The following is a 17,749-nucleotide window of genomic DNA, read 5'->3' on the forward strand; positions in this document are numbered from 1 at the left end:
CCGCCAAGTAGTCCAGCGCAGGGGGCAAGTATAGTCCACTGCCTCTCCCTACGTTCGTCCCAGCATTATATTGCGGAGAACAGCACAATTTCTCACCCCAGAGAGTCAATGGATAGCACTGCCTCTTGTTTCTCTCTCTGCTAGCGCCTCAGGTCATCTACTCTCCCCACCGATTCTCCGTATATGAGCGGCAGCAGGTCCACTCGCAGGGCCTTCCTCGTCGCGTTTCGCCTGGCCCACAATTTCTAGCACCAACGCCTGCTCCCTTCCTCCAAGGCAATCGGGGCCAAGCTCTAGTTAAAGGATGCCTCTCCCTGGCCCAGATGTCTCCCACAGCTGTTATATGGCGGCGCTCCCTGCTGCGCACCTACCTCGTCAGTCGGCTCTTCCCCGAACTTCAGCTAGCGAGCACACAACGGCGCCGGCCGGCATGAGGGAGACCACGCCCATCCCCCAGGGTGTTGATTGTGTGTGCTGATGGTATATGGCGGCAACCGCAGCTTTGCGATTTCACCAGGATCGTGGGCTCTGGCAGCACAAGGGTCCATGATTCCCGCTTCTAAGATGGCCACCCGGTGCTTCTGCCAGCTACGCTTCACTGCCGGTGAGTCTCCGAGGCCAGCCCGCTGCTGGTGCAACATGGTATACGTTCCTCCTACCTCACCGCACTCTCCGCCCGATCACTTCTCAGTGGACACCCTCGGACGCTCCGCCACTATCTTGCCGCACCGCAAGCTTGCTCAGCGTGTTCTCCTGCTGGCCGAGCTGCCACGTGGTGGACCGGGGCCCCTCGTAACCAGCTATGTCGCTTGTCCGCTCCAGAGGTAGCAGGCTTTGCCCCCGGTGCGTGCTGCTCCCGCTCTTCAGCCACTCTTACTACCTCCCCCTGCCAACATATTAGCTCCTCAGTAGCCTCAGGGTGTCACCCCACACTTTTGTGCTCAAATTTGGACGATGAGCCGGATAAATGCCGGATTTTGCAAGTCGGTCTGCGGGAGCCTCACTCTATGGTGGCCTTTCCGCTCCCAGGGACGTTATACTTAGTTGCCTACTGCACTCTGCAATTAATGAATGAAGACTGAATTTGAATTTTGAACCACAGTGTAGGCTGGAGGCAGCGGTCAGCAAGGGCCCACAGCCACGTGGTGTTGAGTTGAGCTGCACAGTAAGTGGCACCTGAAGCAACCTTCATGTGCAGAGCCTGCGATGATGCGTGGTCTGGGCAGGCCGCACTGGTAGCAATGTCTTTTGTCTACCGAATTCTGCCTTAATAAGGCTACGTGGCTATGACTTGTGGTGCACTGAGTTTGTGGCGCCTGAAGCACTCAGCGTGTACGCAGCCAGCGATGATACATGGTCTGGGCGGGCCGCACTGGTAGCAATGTCTGTTGCCTACCGGTCTTGTGGGAAGCCGAGTAGGTTACAGGCAAGGAGAGAATCCTCACAAAGAATTTGCAGATCTCTCTAGTCCCTCGATTTGACCATGAGGCTCAGTACAGCCTTGTTGAAACATAACGACTGAACATTATATTATGTTGTATGTATATAGTTTCATTTTGAATGCTCATTGACAGGCATCTTGTTTATTATTTTTTCACTGCACTTTGGAGTGGTACACACAGGGCTGGTCCCTGTGGTGTCCTGAGGAAGAGCTAAGGGGTAAGCTCGAACATGTTGGCACTCTACTAGGACTCCTGACTCATTGCTAACTAGATGAACCTACAGACCCACCACACTTTTAATATATCAACTAGGAGTAAGAACAAAAGCAATTCCACCCACTAGTTAGATATTTTTAATTCAAACCACTCCACACACACTATCGCACCACACATAGACCCTCAAAACAAGTGCTCCTACTTATCTCACAAGTCTCAGACCACCTCAACCCCCAGCGGGTTGGGATGGCCCCTATGATAAAGCATGTCACCGTGAGGAAACTCCGGTGAATGAGGGGACTCAAGAAAGGACAATTTTCCTTTCCAGATTACATCTATCACTGATGGTAATCTACTCTACCAGCTAGGTTCACTATCTGACACCTTCAGATTTTTTGTTTGTCATACACTAGAACAGGAGTGTGGACCTAGCATATCCCTCTGCCTTTCCCCCCTTTTTTGTATTGCTAACTGGGCTACGTCATCTGCAATCGCAATTCGATCTGAATTATGAGCCCTGCTGTCCGTAGTGTTGGCAGGAGGCAGCGGTCAGCAAGGGCCCACAACCACGTGGCATTGACTTGAGCTGCACAGATTGGGAGCATTTGGTCTTTTTAACTGATAATAGTCTCTTACACAATGTGCATCGGTAGTAATCTTGAATTGTGAGCCGTGGTAACCTGAGTTTAGGCTGGAGACAGCGGTCAGGATGGGCCCACAGCCATGTGGCGTTTAGTTGAACTGCACAGTTAGTGGCACCTGAAGCACTCAGCATGTGCGAACCCTGCAATGATACGTAGTCTGGGCGGGCCGCACTGGTAGCAATGTCTTTTGACTACTTAATTCTGCCTTAATGAGGCTACGTGACGATGACTTGAGGTGCACTGAGTTAGTGGCAGCTGAAGCACTCAGTGTGTGCGCACCCTGTGATGATGCGTGGTCCGGGCGGGCCCCACTGGGAGCAATGTCTCTTGCCTACTGGACTGCGTCATCTGCTATAGCGACTCGCTCTGACTTGTGAGACCTCTTGTCCGCAGTGTAGATCGAAGGCAGTAGTCTGTACAGATAAAACTCTGTGGTACTGTGCCGCTGGGTTCGCAGGCGGCCTGTGTCGAGGAGGCCAGCGGTCACAGCAGCGGCCTCGCGACAGGGTGAGGGACGCCTCTCTGGCAGACATGTTGGCCTTCCCACAAGTGGACCACACCCATATCCCCAGCCTATTTATTCACACTCCTACGCTGGAGTGGCGTACGTTGGACCAGCCCACTCCGTTTCTGCTTACAGGGAGGAACGACACAGCTACATGATCCAGGTCTTCCCCATTGCCTGAGGTAACATGGTTGCGTCCAATGTCCACAAAACTACAAGCACACATGGAGAGGTCTGTGCTGTGCATAGTGAGGTCTGTCTAGCACATCACTGTTACACTTGGCATTATGTTATTGATGGGTGACTTGCGTACTTCACACATACTTGGTTCCCACATCTCCCAACATAAAGCTATTGTGCGGCTGGAGGGCCATGTCTTTTTGGGAAGGTCTGTTGTCCTGTTCTGCGCTGCTTCAGTGGTAGTAGGGGGGTGTGGTCTGAGGGAGGTCCTAGGGGTGGTGGCGGTGAGTGTTGTGGCCTTCTTGGGTGTTGGAGTTGCATGATCAGTAGTTCTATGACGTGTTGGTCTTTAGATGTGGCTATGGGCTGTGCTTCCTTCATACTGTAGGTGGTTGTCCTGCTTTACAGCAGTAAAAGGCTGATGTTAAATTTTTACTGCTAACGCGGATTATCACCTGTTTTTGGATTGCATCGCAGATTTGGTGGTCGTTGAAAATATGGGGTGGTGTTTTCGTGGTTTTTTTGCCCTGGAAAGCCTACTCTGCATATCATTAGCGTTAGTTGTCACACTCTTTTGTGGCAATTTTTTTGGCACAAGCTATCGATGGAAAACTGGCAAGATCTGCAGTTTTTACTAGGTTGAGAATGGGATGATAATTTAAAAACACAGGAAAAACATAGGTTTAATGAAATTAGATTTAAAAAACCTTAGAAACTCACTGAAAAAACCATAGGTTTCAGGGACGTTATAGTTAGTTGGACATTTCACTCGTACAAAACCAGTGAAATTCCCCCGTTATAGTTAGTTCAGCTAACTATAACTCGCGCCCCTGCAATGCACTGCTGATGACGTCACATATTACATCATTCATGACATGGTCAGTGATATCACTGATGACATCACTGATGAAATCTCAAATGACATCACTGATTACATCATCCAGTGACTGTGTTTTTCTTTAAAGTTTAAATATGTAAATATATATACCAAGGTGTATTGAAGAATGAGTGGTTGTATAAGTGTCTGGATGGAGGATTTAGTAGGTGCGTGACTGACTGTTTAAGTGAGTTATTACATGTGTCTTACTGAATGCATGGGTTACTGACTAAACTGTGTGAATATCTGTAGCAGTCTTCCTGCTGTTTTATAAGCTGCTGCATGGGTTGGTCAGTATCTACATGAGTGTCTATATGAGTTTTTGATTGGTTGCCAGAGTATTTATACTGGTGCCTGAGTGTGTGTGTGTGTGTGTAAGTGTGTGTGTGAGTATAACGTCTCTGAAACCTATATATCAAGCCTTATTCTATAAATAGTTCTATAAATAGTTCAGTCAAGAGAGAAATCCATGCAATCTTTACCAATGTTATGTGTACTTGTAAACCTGATATGATCCCAAACCAGAATGGAATCTGCAGAAAACAATGCCAAAGTGTAAAATGTTGCATAATGCGAAATGCTGATACCTCACAAGACAGGCTCCGATGCAGCGATGAATCTCCAGATCTGCAGTGGTACAGACGTGAATGATGTGTGGATAGATGCGTCACAGATTGTTCTAGAATAGCTGGGTAAGGGCTGGTTATGCAAGGTAATTGTTCAAATAACAAGGTTTTTCGATGATCAATGCTAATTTTCTCTTTATGAATTAGCCATCTCAACTACATTGTACAAACTGCCAATTGTGAAAATAAAAGGCCATCAAGTTCATGTTATCCTCCTTCATCCGATGTCTCAAATTTCAGTTGTGGCAAGGACAATCCACAGTGTTTCAAAGCGAAAAGGTGCATACAAATAAACAATCCTCCACGAGATGGCTGTATTACCCAGTAATTTCTGTAGATCAGTGAGGGTTCTTGGTTGGTGGTCCAGAGTTGTATGCACAGGTTACGTTCATTGTTAATATGGTAAAATTCAATGCTGATTTGAAGAACGATACATACATTTATGTACACAAGATTGAGTCTTTATTAACAAATTCGCCCATTGTAATCTCCACACCAACCCGACTCGCAAATACGTAGTCAGGCCAGCACTGAGACTTAGGCCTGAGGTTACTGATTGACATGTCACAGGTGTACAGAGAAATGCACGGACAGGGAACCTTACATCAATCCCACAGATAGGCGCAGCGACACTGTAATGATCAAGGGAGATTGAGACCAATAAAGCACACAAGGCCGGGAGGAGTATGCGTGCTCCTAAACACCATAAAGTCAGATGCCATGTAAGTTAGGAACCTATAGACTATCAGAACACAGCATACGCAGCCATCACACACTCCCCATGCCGGATATTTGGACACGTTACCCTCTGGCAGCATTGTGTCCATGCAAGGTCGAGGCCCACCTCTATTATCCATTAGACAATTATTTATGATTCCGAGGCAGCAACTTACATTCCTCACCATACAAGGATTGTGGGAACATTTTATTGCCTATGATGAACTGTATGTAAAAAAGCTATGGATTGATTGTAACTTGAGACAGTCCTTAGACCCTATGCCTGTAACTGTTCTCCTGGCCTCAATGTTTAATTAAACTATTCCTGTTTTGCTTGATGCCTCTTGTTTTTCATGGTATTTTATGTTCGACCAACATTTTGGCGAGCCAGATAGGAGCTGATTGTTACCTCAAACATGACTGTAACCAAAGGAATGGGACGCCACCCAGACCAATTAATATTTGCGCAGCAAGGAAGGTGAGCAAACACCGCAATTGATTGGAAGTTCTACTGAATCCACGGGGCAGAGCTCTATCCTGAAGCAGCCGTCACAGAGGGTAAGAGATTACATCAGAACCTAAATTTAAGCATCAGGCTTATGGCAAACTAGGGAGAAGTGTAAAAAGGTAACCTGAGTATCCTGCCACTGACAGAATCTGGCATATTACATTCTTTATATGTCCTAGCTGAGTAGTCGTGCCTCCAGAGGCGATCCTGTGGAAGTCACCTTTTTTTGATAGCACCCTAGGAAAGGTGATTATTTATTGTACAGCACTTTATGGCTCCCTGAATGCTATTTGTGTAATAGAGCTATCATGATTAGGTAGAGTTGGCACCTCAATCACATATCTTTTAAACTAAAACGATTTCTCAGTGCCACCGGTTTCTTAACACCGTTGGTATGTGAAAGGAGTGAGAGATGTTGGTCGCTTGGACCGCTGTGCCTGGTGCAGCTGTTACGCTTGGACCTGGGTGTTATACAGGGTGCGATTAGGTTATTTAGGGAAGAGATGTGGACCTTTGGAAACTAGGTGTAACTTGTATGTGGCCAAGAGGGTCCTTTAGTTCTCGAGTTATTCCTTTTTCCAAATCTATTACCATTACCTTTGCCCCGGAGCCGATATTGACAGACTGTCTGGCTCACTTAGTACCATGTACAGTGCTGAGCTTCCCCTGGTCACAGGATAGCATGGGCTAGGAGTGGGCTATGAGTTTTTTGCCAAAGCAATCATTTTTTTCTGTCAGTTTTTGTTGAGTTGGCGTAATGTACATGTGTGGTGCATGGCATCTGCATGGCTTCTAGTCAGTTGTACGCTTCACCAGGGTGGCCAGGCATTGTTGAGGCAGTCCGGTTCGTTATCACCACCTAGCAGACTTTGGCAGAAGGTTTTGGTCAAGGCCCCACTGTTTTTCTATTTTTGGTTCCCAACCCTGTTTTCCGATGCTTTGTTTTCCGAGGTCTGACCACCATGCAATACATCTCCAATAGAGCAGCCAAAGCATACTCTTTCATTAGGAGATGCTAGCTACAATCCAGAGACAGCAGGCCCAAATGCGCTGAAAAGAAGCAGGATGAGGTCCGAGGGAGATAGGGATGCCTGGAAGAGGGGGGATCTCCAATGTCCTCTGCAGCTCTAGGCAAAGATAGGATGCCAGATACGCTCACTCCCATATCAGGTCTAGTGGCTAACTCTTGCATGCACAATCCATATAAAGCAGTAGGCCCGACCTCGGATACCACAAGACGGCATAGGCAGGGGTGAATGGGGGTATGGAGAAGTCAATGACCCCCTCTGCCTCATGACAAATGTGGCAGTAGGTCACACAACATGTAGGGAAAACACCCACAACTAAAGAAAGCAGCCCAAAGGTAGCCGAAAAAGTAGCTACAAAGGAGAGTCACATTGCACATCACATGCCGGGAACTAGAAGATACATGCACACATGATCTCGGGGCATGTTACAACCACCAACAACACCCATTTGCGACATACCCCCTCATCACACATTCACGCGCACATGTAGATTTAAAGGCGCAACTCACACCAGCGGCCCCTCCATGCGCACATGAGGCGAGACACGCTCTTAGGTAGCAAGTGGCGCCCATGGAGCCCCTGCTAAAAACATGATGCGATCCATCCCTATGCGATTGAGACCACTCCATAAATATTTTGCACTAGTCTAAGCACCCAGTTAGGTAAGAAGGAAGGTGGGGGTTCAATGTTTCATAAAAGAGATTCATCTGTCAGATGGCCAATAACCCCCCTCAATTTCACCCAAAAAGTTCAAAAGATACCTGGACATGGGCCTCCTTCCAGTCCCTCACTAAAATCAAGACTAGTAGAGTGTAGAAAACACACCCCTAGGAAAAATACAGGAACTCTGTAAATTTTTGGGGCACATGTAATGTTACAGATTTTTTTTCTTCTTTTTTTTTTAAAGTTTTAAAACCTTTATATATATCTGCACAAGTAACACAGCTGTATGCCTACAACCCCGGGGCCGGCAGCATGTGATATAATGGTGCTTCCTATAAGAACACAGCCTTTGAGCCGACATCCCGGGGGCCCGGTAGCCAATCAGGATTCCTATTGTTCAAGCTAATCAACTTGTGCGCAATATGAATGATATAAAATGTAATTTGCAATTTAGAACACATATTTATAAAACTAGTGAACAAACCCCGTCCCCCCTGCCATGTCACCAAGTTAGAATCCCTAGATCTAGACTGCTTTTATCCACCTAAGAGTAACTGCCACATGTCCCAGCTGTCCCCAACAACAGAGGTCCACCCCACAACAAGCACAGGGAGATATACATGGAATCAAATCAAGCATTACATGGTCAGTACCACATCCATATAGCTGCTTCCGGAGACTTACTCACTATGCTGATCTGCCCGAAGGTCAGAGCCCCCTTGTCCCAACCAGGTTAGAAAAGGCTCCCACACATCCAAGGGTCTAGATCTGCTGGGCAATAATTCCCAATAAGTCGACAATTGATCTTTGCAATATATGACCGTATTTATCCAACCCGCTACGGTAGGCGGATGCGGTTTTTCCAATGCACTGCTACCTGGCGTTTGGCAAGCAGCAGCAACATGGATGCCAGCTTGCGGGAAGCTCTAGGTACATCCAGGACAATCCCCAGGAGCGCCACAAGTGGAATAGCCTGCAGTTGTGTGCGTATAATGTGTCCAATGTGTCTAATGATTTCCGACCAGTAGTGTGCTATCGGACTGCAAAGCAATGCTAAATGGAGGAGCGATGCCTCCCGTGCCCCACATCTCCAACAATTCGCATCCTGCTGTAGTCCCCTACGATGTAGCTGTATAGGGGTACAATACGTTCTATGCAAGTAATTAAAGTGTATAAGTCGTAACCTATAGTTTGGCGAGAGATGTTTTAATTGAGAACAGCAGAATTGCCACTGTTTATCTGTGATCGTAATATCAGCTTCCCTTTCCCATTCAGCTTTTGATCTATTTAAAATGATGGGGGATGACCCTTGCTTTAAGTTATAAATTTGTGTTATCAATTTCCGAGGGGAATTGTTTGGCAAGATATTTTCCAGCGCTGGTAGTGGGGCCGGAGCACATGGGAATCCAGCATATCTCGCCTTGCATGCCGCCCTGAGCGGGTAATATAACAGCATATCAGACGCCGAGGGTGTATCTGGCTCACACATCTTCTGAAGTGACAAGAACTCATCATTTGGGTATAAGTCCCGTCCTACCGTTAAGCCGCGCCCCTTTGCACGTTCCGTGATAGCCTTGTCCGTTAACGGACCAATTAGCGGATTACCTCCCAGTGGCATAGACGGAGCATATCATTATTTGTGGCCCACCCGCTTCGCTATGTTTCTCACGCCCATCGTGTCATTTCAACCATATTTATGTCCGAGTGAGACCTTTTATAAGGGTGGTAAGCTGCTGTATTCAGTGGAGTGGGCGCAGTGATATCTAATTCTATAGCCACGTGTGGCTGGCATGGGGTTGGATGTTGCCAGTAATGCAAATACTGTGCTTGTGCACTGTAGGCATAAAGCTCAAAGTCTGGAGCTCCGAGGCAGCCCTGGGAAAATGGAAGAGTCAATAGGTTTCAGGAGACTCGGGGTTGTCTACCCACCCTAACCAATTCAAGAATCCCCGTTCGAAGTCATTTAAAAAAGTGAGTGTTCAATGGCATGGGTATATTTAAAAATAAATATAATAGTTTGGGTAGGATGACCATTTTCCTAATTGCAATACACCCCGTTAGTGAAGGCGGCCATTGCTTCCATCTCTGTATCTTACCTTCCATCCAATCACCTTCCCATAATTGGCTAACCATATTTCCTGTATGGATCTACTAATTCATATGCCCAGATATTTTGTGTCGCCTGCCGTCCATTGGATAGGAAACTCAAGTCTCACATTGTTCGGTATTATCAGTGAGTGGCATCAGCACGGATTTGGCCCAATTAATCTGTATGCCTGTCAACCCACCGTATCGGATTAGCTCTCTCATTACTATGTCAAAATTATCTTTGGGGTTAGTTAAATAAATTGTCATATCATCCGCGTACATGGATATCAGCAATCCTCTCGATGTAAAGCCAATGCTACGCTGTGTATGGTGTTGCCGAAGTCTTGCCGCTAATGGCACAGTAGCTATCGCGAATAACAACGGAGACAGCGGGCATCCCTGCCTCGTGCCCTTCGTTATACCAAATGAATCCGATATCTGTCCGTTCACCTTCACCCTCGCCGTTGGGTTGGTGTATATTATTTGAATTTGTTTAATGAATATAGGACTAAATCCCATCCTGGACATTAGGGCTAAGAGGAACTTCCACTCAAGAGAGTCGAACGCTTTAGTTGCATCCAGTAACGCTGCTACCGCTTGGACATGTGGGGCTAGGTAATGCAGCAGCCCGAATATCACTCTAAGATTGTGTGACGTAGACCTACACGGTATAAACCCCGATTGATCAGGCAGCGCAATCTGTGGGTATATGGGCTGTAGTTAGGAGCTTAGCGTATATTTTAGCGTCTAAGTTGATCAATGATAATGGGCGATATGAATCTGACCTTGTAGGGTCTTTATTAGGTTTCAACAGGGTGATTATTCCGGCCTCTCTAATGGTGGGGGGAGCGTGCCAGTTTCCATCGACTCCAAGTAGACCTGGAGTAGTCGGGGGCCACGATATCCATGTATTCCTTATAGAAGGCAGCGGTAAGCCCGTCCGCCTCTGGAGATTTATCGGCTGGCATACCAGATATTACCTGTTTCACATCATCTACCGTGAGGGGAAGTTCCATGTACTCTCTAGCACCATTATTGAACCATGCAAATGCAATAGTATCCAGATAATCAGAGATATCTGATTGTGACGGGTTGGTGTGGGAGGTATACAGCGCCTGATAAAAGTTGGTCATAGTCTGAAGAATGCCCTGTGGAGTTCTGACCACCTCCTCAGAACCCGTATGAAGCTCAGTGATGTACTCTGCTCCCCTCGGAGTGCGCAGGAGATTAGCTAGCGTTTCCCCGCCCGGTCCACCTCGCCATAACGCCTGGCCTGAGCATATTTGTGTAGGTATGCTGTTTCCCTCTCTGCCTCCTTCTGAAATTCAGTCAGCTTTGCCCGAAGTGTGGCCTGAGTGGTAGTGGATGGGTGCTCTCGGTTTTACCTTTCTAACTCTTTAATATCTCTTTCCAAGTTTCGCAGTGTGTTTCGTATAGCTCTTAGCACTCCCGTCTTTAGTGCCATGCAGTGCCCCCTAGTGACCACCTTAAAAGCCTCCCACAGTGTCCCAGGCGATTGTACTGATCCCTCATTTAACTCGAAATATTCAGTTAGTTTCTCCCTGAGTTCCGTCATGTAGATAGGCTTTGCCTTGACACTGTGTTAAGTTAGCATGAGCTTATTAGAAGTTTACACGCCATTTTACCTCTCTGCTGCTTTTCCAAACGGCACATATTGTTATTAATGCTTTCAGCCTAGTATAATATTTTGCTTCACACAAGAATAATATGTTTTCCTATAGTATCAGCTTTGCTTGGTAAGCTATGTCTGAACAGTGAGTGCAGAGGCCTTCAAGGTTATTTCAACACAGCGGCTGTTGTTCGGTCTGATCAGCACACGTCTTAGATATAACATATAGGCAGTTGTGGCCAACTCTGGCTTTTGGCGCGTTTAATAATGCACTGCGCAGAGCATGCACACACACTTGATGAATATCCACATGCAGAGAGTTTGTGTTGAAGATGATGTGATCCCTTTCTACTAAGACCAGAGGTATGGGGCCGCCCTTCTAATACCCAAAGAGACCTTCTATAATATAATATAATATACTAGCAAGGGAGGGTAAGACTGAGGTTCTATTTAGACCTTTTCTCTTTAGCATTTTAACATGTTTTCACCCTTTGTATTTTATGGACTAGTAACTATAACCTTGTTGTTTATAATATGTTTGCTTGTATTAGCCAAGATACTGCGCTTGAGAACACTGCATTAGAAATAAATATTTCAAACTTGCACGTGTTCTCATTTACTCCTCGTTCTGGATTAGTGTTTTAGTATAACAAAAGAGTGTTCATGTGTTCCACGTAACCTGAGGTGTTCTAAGTTCATGTTCTGGGTTGTCTAATCATTGGGGGTGTGTAAGAACCAATGAGACACTGATTGCTAGTCTGGTAGGGGATTTTGGATACTAAGGTGAGTTTTGGCACACCCTAATTCACTGAGGTTCCAAGTCTCTATGCACAGTTCTGTGTAGGAGCAGATTCCCTGCAACAGTTCTTCACGAAAAACCTGGTCTAACAGTGCCTTTGACGGGAATCTCCAGCTAAATGATTGTACGTTTTGCGGTGGAATCTCCATTTTTATCTGAGTGGGTGCATGGTCTAAAAATGTGCGTGGAAGGTGTGAAGCCTTTGTGACCCAAGAGTGCAGGTCCCTAGAGACCAGCCAATAATCCAATCTTGACCAAGCATTCCTGTGTATTGTCACGCATGTGCCTTCTCTAACTGACGGGTGAAGGGTTCTCCATGTGTCCACCAATTGTAGGACCTCTACAATATCCAACAACACTGCCGCTGCCTTAGGGTGATGTTCGCAAGATGTACCTTGTCTGTCGGCTATAAGTGACATAACCACATTAAAATCTCCCCCCCCCCACAGTATCGCTACTGATGAAGCGGGCTTCAGAAAATATTTTATTCTGACTTGTGGATTCAATTCCCCATAACATGAACTAAAGCAATTAATGAGCTGTTGCATGATGTGTTTAATTAATACAACCTAGATTAAGTTTGCACCACACATATACACGCGGGAAACTAATTACATGTGCTCTTGTTGCATTTGCAAGTCTGTTTTTGTAACACATTATTAATATTGTCTTGTTTGTTATGTCTGTCCTATTGTCTTTGTCACTATTAATATGCAGCTGATCATTCATGGCATGTGCTTTTTATATGTGCTTACATGTATGTCCTATGTTGTGTTTGTCTGTCTGTGTATCATTTAATTATCTTTTATTCTTTCAGAAACATAAAGCTGGATTACATGAAGAATGGTAGATATTTTATGTGCTGCTTTAAATGTTTGCTTTTGCTAAATGTCTTTTTATTAGTGGGTTAATTAATAATTAATAAGGGATTGGGTGGTACAGAAGGGTTTGCTTTACCTGAATGAATCACTCTTTTTGTGTTTGTTTAAATATTAGCTCAAGAGTGAGATGAGGCCTAGTCTTTGCTTTTGGAGAAAAGTTGGTCGGCCTGAACTGAGCAGAAGCTGGAGCCAAGTGTACACGTTTGGAAACTTTCCATGCAAGAGTTTATTGAACTTACTTCTTGTGGCTCTGACTTTTTTTACAAAAAAGAGGCTCTAACAATTGAGCTTGTTTTCATGGACTGCTCTGGATGTTCTTATTCAAGGCCGAGGAAGTGACAGGCATGATTCTGCCGAGCTTTTGGTGGAAGTCAGATTGGCAACTTTTATGTTGCAAACCTCGGAAGCTGATGTCACTCTATGGACAATGGCATGGTGACGCGCATATTCTCTGGACTGGTAGCTGAGGTGGCCTGACAGCCATAAACCAATCACAGTGCTGAACTTTTCTAAAAAATAACATTTAGTTAGATTTGAGAGCAAAAAATGATATAAAATTGGCTCTCTTGAAGGCTTTGGGACTGTCTTTTCCAGAGGGGCGAAGCGCTGTCGGATTGCCTTGGGATTATTTGTAAGCATTCAACTGTTCATTATTTGTTTCTCTTTCAGGTTAGAAAAAATAACTTTGAGAAAATGTTTATGATTTCTTAAGTTCATTATTTTGATCAATTATAACTTGACAGCTTACATTGTGCCAATGATTATGTGACTTGAATTAATAAAACTAAATGCTTGATTTTAATAAAGAGAGTTAATAAAGATTTTCCAATTATGAATTTTAAAAATAAACTTTTCAAAATGACAAGCTGGTCTTGCTTATTGTAGATAGTTTATTGCTTAAAGTCATACAACATACTGATCTATTCACCTCATTCTCTATGTTTTTATGGGCCTGGTATTGATTGGTAAGTGTGATAGTGGATTGTGACATCATTTATAAAGAATTTTAGTTGCTGCGCTGCAACACTACCTTCCCAAACGTCTGGATTTTCTGCCAGATATGCTGAAAAAATGTTGGGCTATCCACATTAGGGCCGTATGTGTTCACTATCTTAACCGGAGTGTTACAAAGCGTTCCTTGAATAAAGATATATCTACCTTCATTGTCCTTTAATAAGGAATGTGTCTTCCATTGTAAACCTCTGCGTATTAAGATGGCTACACCTCTAGAATAATTTGAGTAGTTAGCTTCAACCACCTCTCCCCATCTGTAATGTCTAAGCGTGTTAGTGAGTGGAGAACTCAAATGTGTCTCTTGTAGTAAACATATATCTACCTCGTGACGAGTCAAATAAGAGTGGATCAATCGTACCTTCCTACGGTCATTTAAGCCCCTAACATTCCATGAGAGACATGTGATGACCTTCACAATTGCAGTGAACCATGGTAATATAAATATACGCTCTGTCCCATTCTAGTCCAGCCAGTCCAGCTTGAATGCAACAGGTAGTATTCTGGCAACTAATTGCGGCTTGGCGTTGACCCGTCACCAGCCATGCATCTGACTTATAACAATACGATCTAGGCAAAGACAACTCTTCAGTGCAAATGCAGGACATGGCAGGTAAATAAACCAGAACAAACCTCCCTCCCTCCCCCTACCCACACCAATCCACCAATTAGGTTGTGAATACCCCTCTCTGTCCCCCAAAAACAAAAACCAATCAAACCATAATATTAAGCTTAAGGGAATCATCCCATGAGGTAACATGAGGACGCTGGCAAGCCTCCCCGACACTTTTGGTGTGGTGGCCGAGACTACAACACACCGCCATTGTCCAGGTGTACCGCATCAGCCTCCATCCAGGACTACCAAGTGACGATGTAGGCCCATCGTTTCTTGGGCAGGAACCCTTTCGCCTTGTTAAGACTACCTGCCCCGGCAACATAAAATACACAAACCCCAGTACTGTAATCGTCTGTGAAACACTTATCTGCATATCCAGCGAATATGTCCAAGTCCTTCAATCATTGTCACTCATAGCCCTTTCAGACTGTGATTCATTCAGTATTCCCAATTGTTTGTGTTCTTTCACCATCTTTTATAGCATATGCAAGGGCAGCCAGGGCGTCTGTAAAAAAGGTGGGCTTGCCATGACCTTGAACTCTCAGCTTGGCAGGATAGATCAAGGGGTATCTAGTCCCTATCTGTTGGAAGATTTTTTTTGCAGGTATGAATTCCCTACGGGCCGCCTGGACCTGAAGAGTGAAGTCCGAGTATAGAGCTATGTTATTTCCTTATATTGAACTTCACCTTTCTCCCTTGCAAGCCTGAGGATTGTGTCTCTGTCCCTATAGTTAAGGACCCTCGCTATTATTGGTCTTGCTGGCGCACCCAGCTTCGGTCTGGGACCAAGCGTGCGATGAGCTCTTTCTATTAGGAACATAGTAGACAGCTCCAGACCAAAAAGGTCCCTCATCATTTCTTCTATGAACTCCTCCATATTTTGAATATCTGTCGATTCTGCTATTCCCGAGATTTGTATGTTGTTCGTTCTTGATCTAGTTTCCAAGTCCTCATTCTTCTGTCTGATTAACTGTAGCACACCATCCATCCCTCGTAGCTTCTTTTCTATGTCCGTTTGTCCTTCTTGTTTCTCAACCCGATGCGGTATCCTGTCCATCCTTTCCACCAGCGAGTCCATCTTGGAGTCTATGTCTTGCAGTCTGATCTTTAGATCTTCAAACATTTCCCTGACATCATCTGCAGGCGGTTGTTCCGAGGCGCTGCTTCCAGGTAGTTCTTGTTGACCTACATCGCTGTCAGCAGACTTATTGGATTTCTTGTCAAAATTAATTTTCGGTTGACACGTCACAGGCTTCCCCATGACAATGGTCTATGTTCGTTAAGGAGTTGAACTCAATATCCCAAACACCGGCACGTGTAGTGTATGTCCACACCCGTCGCCACACAGCAACTCAGCAAGTCAGGGACCACCCTGCGTCCTCCCCAGTCCATCCACTGTTCGTGCTACACATCGTAATGTTTCAGAATTAATAAATTAACTGAGTTCTTATCCAAACAGGTCAACCACAGTCTTCAAGCGCACCACCACTCAGCTGCCATATCAAACACCCCAGCACAGACAAGATGGGTAGATGTCAAGACTTTGAACTCACACTGCAAACTTTTTGTTTGAACTGAAAAGGAAAACCATAGTCACCGGAGAACCACAGACTCCTCCTTGGGAACCCATACCAGAAATACTTTTGGCAAATTTAGAAACCTTTACCTCATTAGTACCAGTGACTCCAGTTGCCAGAGTTAGGACACAAATGGGAAACTAACAAGCTCAGGTATTTGGGTGGCAATTACAGCTGATAGGCAATATGATTACAATATGAAAAGGGCGATAGAATGATTACAACCATCAATAGTCTTCTGGAACACTCTCCTTTATGTATTATATATAGGATATCTATTGTGAAAATAGTGCTTATCGCGAGATGCTTGTACACCTTACAAAACGCCCTGTGCCCACTGACTCCTGCCATCTTCATGAAATTGAACACCATGGTGATCTTTGTAGTCTGGGTGGGCAATCGCCGTAGGATAGCTTTGGCCACACTAAAAACAGAACAAGGATGAGAGTGGACTGGGACTTCTGTCCATAGAACTTTACTATTATTCAGCACAGATACAACACACAGCCAAGAGGGTCACACTGGATAATAACTGTGATACCTAGAAGAAGAGCCTGCTTAGGTAAACATATGGAGACACCCCAATATTAGATCTGTTTATAAAGAGAATTACATTCCAGAGAGTTTCTCATGCATAATACTTCAAACCGACAGGATATGCAAACATCTAGTAAATAGAGTTCTGGATTGACCCACTTTATCCTGTGACCTGGACATCTGGGCACTTCTGCTATTTCAACATGTAACCTTAGACATGTCAGTACCTCAGTGGCAGGAAGGGGGCTGGTGCACTGATGGGGATTTATACCCTGGAGTGGTTTTTATTACCCTGCAAGAAACATTTGGGATGGATCCGAGCCAGTTTCTCCAAATTGCTAAGTTGGCAGCCACTCTCAGGGAGATTTGGACTGGGTTTCACAACAAATCTCCGGTCATGTTTGTACTTGATGCCATATTTACATGATACTGAATGCCATCTTGTGACCCTGCTTTACTGTGCCTTAAGCCGAACAGAGTAAACCTGAGTTTAGTGTCTGGGTAGGTGGGAGGGAGACATTGAAGAGCAGGTCACAGTCCAAAGGGTAAAGTGACATGGTTCGTGGAGTATCTAGTAATGCACGGTTCAAATGATTACATTTTAGTTATTCCTGGGCATACTTATTTAAGCCCAGGACAGCTAAGTAGAATTTATCCAGGCAGGTCAGCTACATACCGAAGATAGAGAGTAGATGGTGGTTCTTTCTTGCACCTTGCATGTGTGACAAAGTTATACAATTTTGGAAAGATGTGTCTGAATGGCTACAGAGGGCTACCAGAACGTATTTCACTCTCTCTACAGAGAGCTGCTTGCTGGGTATTCCCCCTAACTGAAAAATAAAAAGATGAAATGTAAATTTGTGCAACTGGCAATGGTATTGGTGTAGAGATATCTAGCTAGTGGGTGGCTGGACCCGCTTGACCCTAATATATATGCATGTATAAGGGATACTATGTAGTGGACATTAGCTGAAGAGATACACCTCAAAATATCTATGAAAGATCAGAGGGTTCTAGATGACCTAAAAGTATGTGGGAGAATAATGAATGCCCTGGTTACCTACACAGGTCTTGACGAAGTATTCCTAACTCTGCTCATATCCTTCGATCTATTTAACGATTACATTGAGAAGAGGTACAATATGGAGCAGGGAAGGCAGCTCCTGTGTTTGTGATGAAACTCCTGCATGTAATTCAGCAGGAG

This window comes from Lissotriton vulgaris, chromosome 4_1 (genome assembly GCF_964263255.1).
Source record: "Lissotriton vulgaris chromosome 4_1, aLisVul1.2, whole genome shotgun sequence".
NCBI lineage: Eukaryota > Metazoa > Chordata > Amphibia > Caudata > Salamandridae > Lissotriton > Lissotriton vulgaris.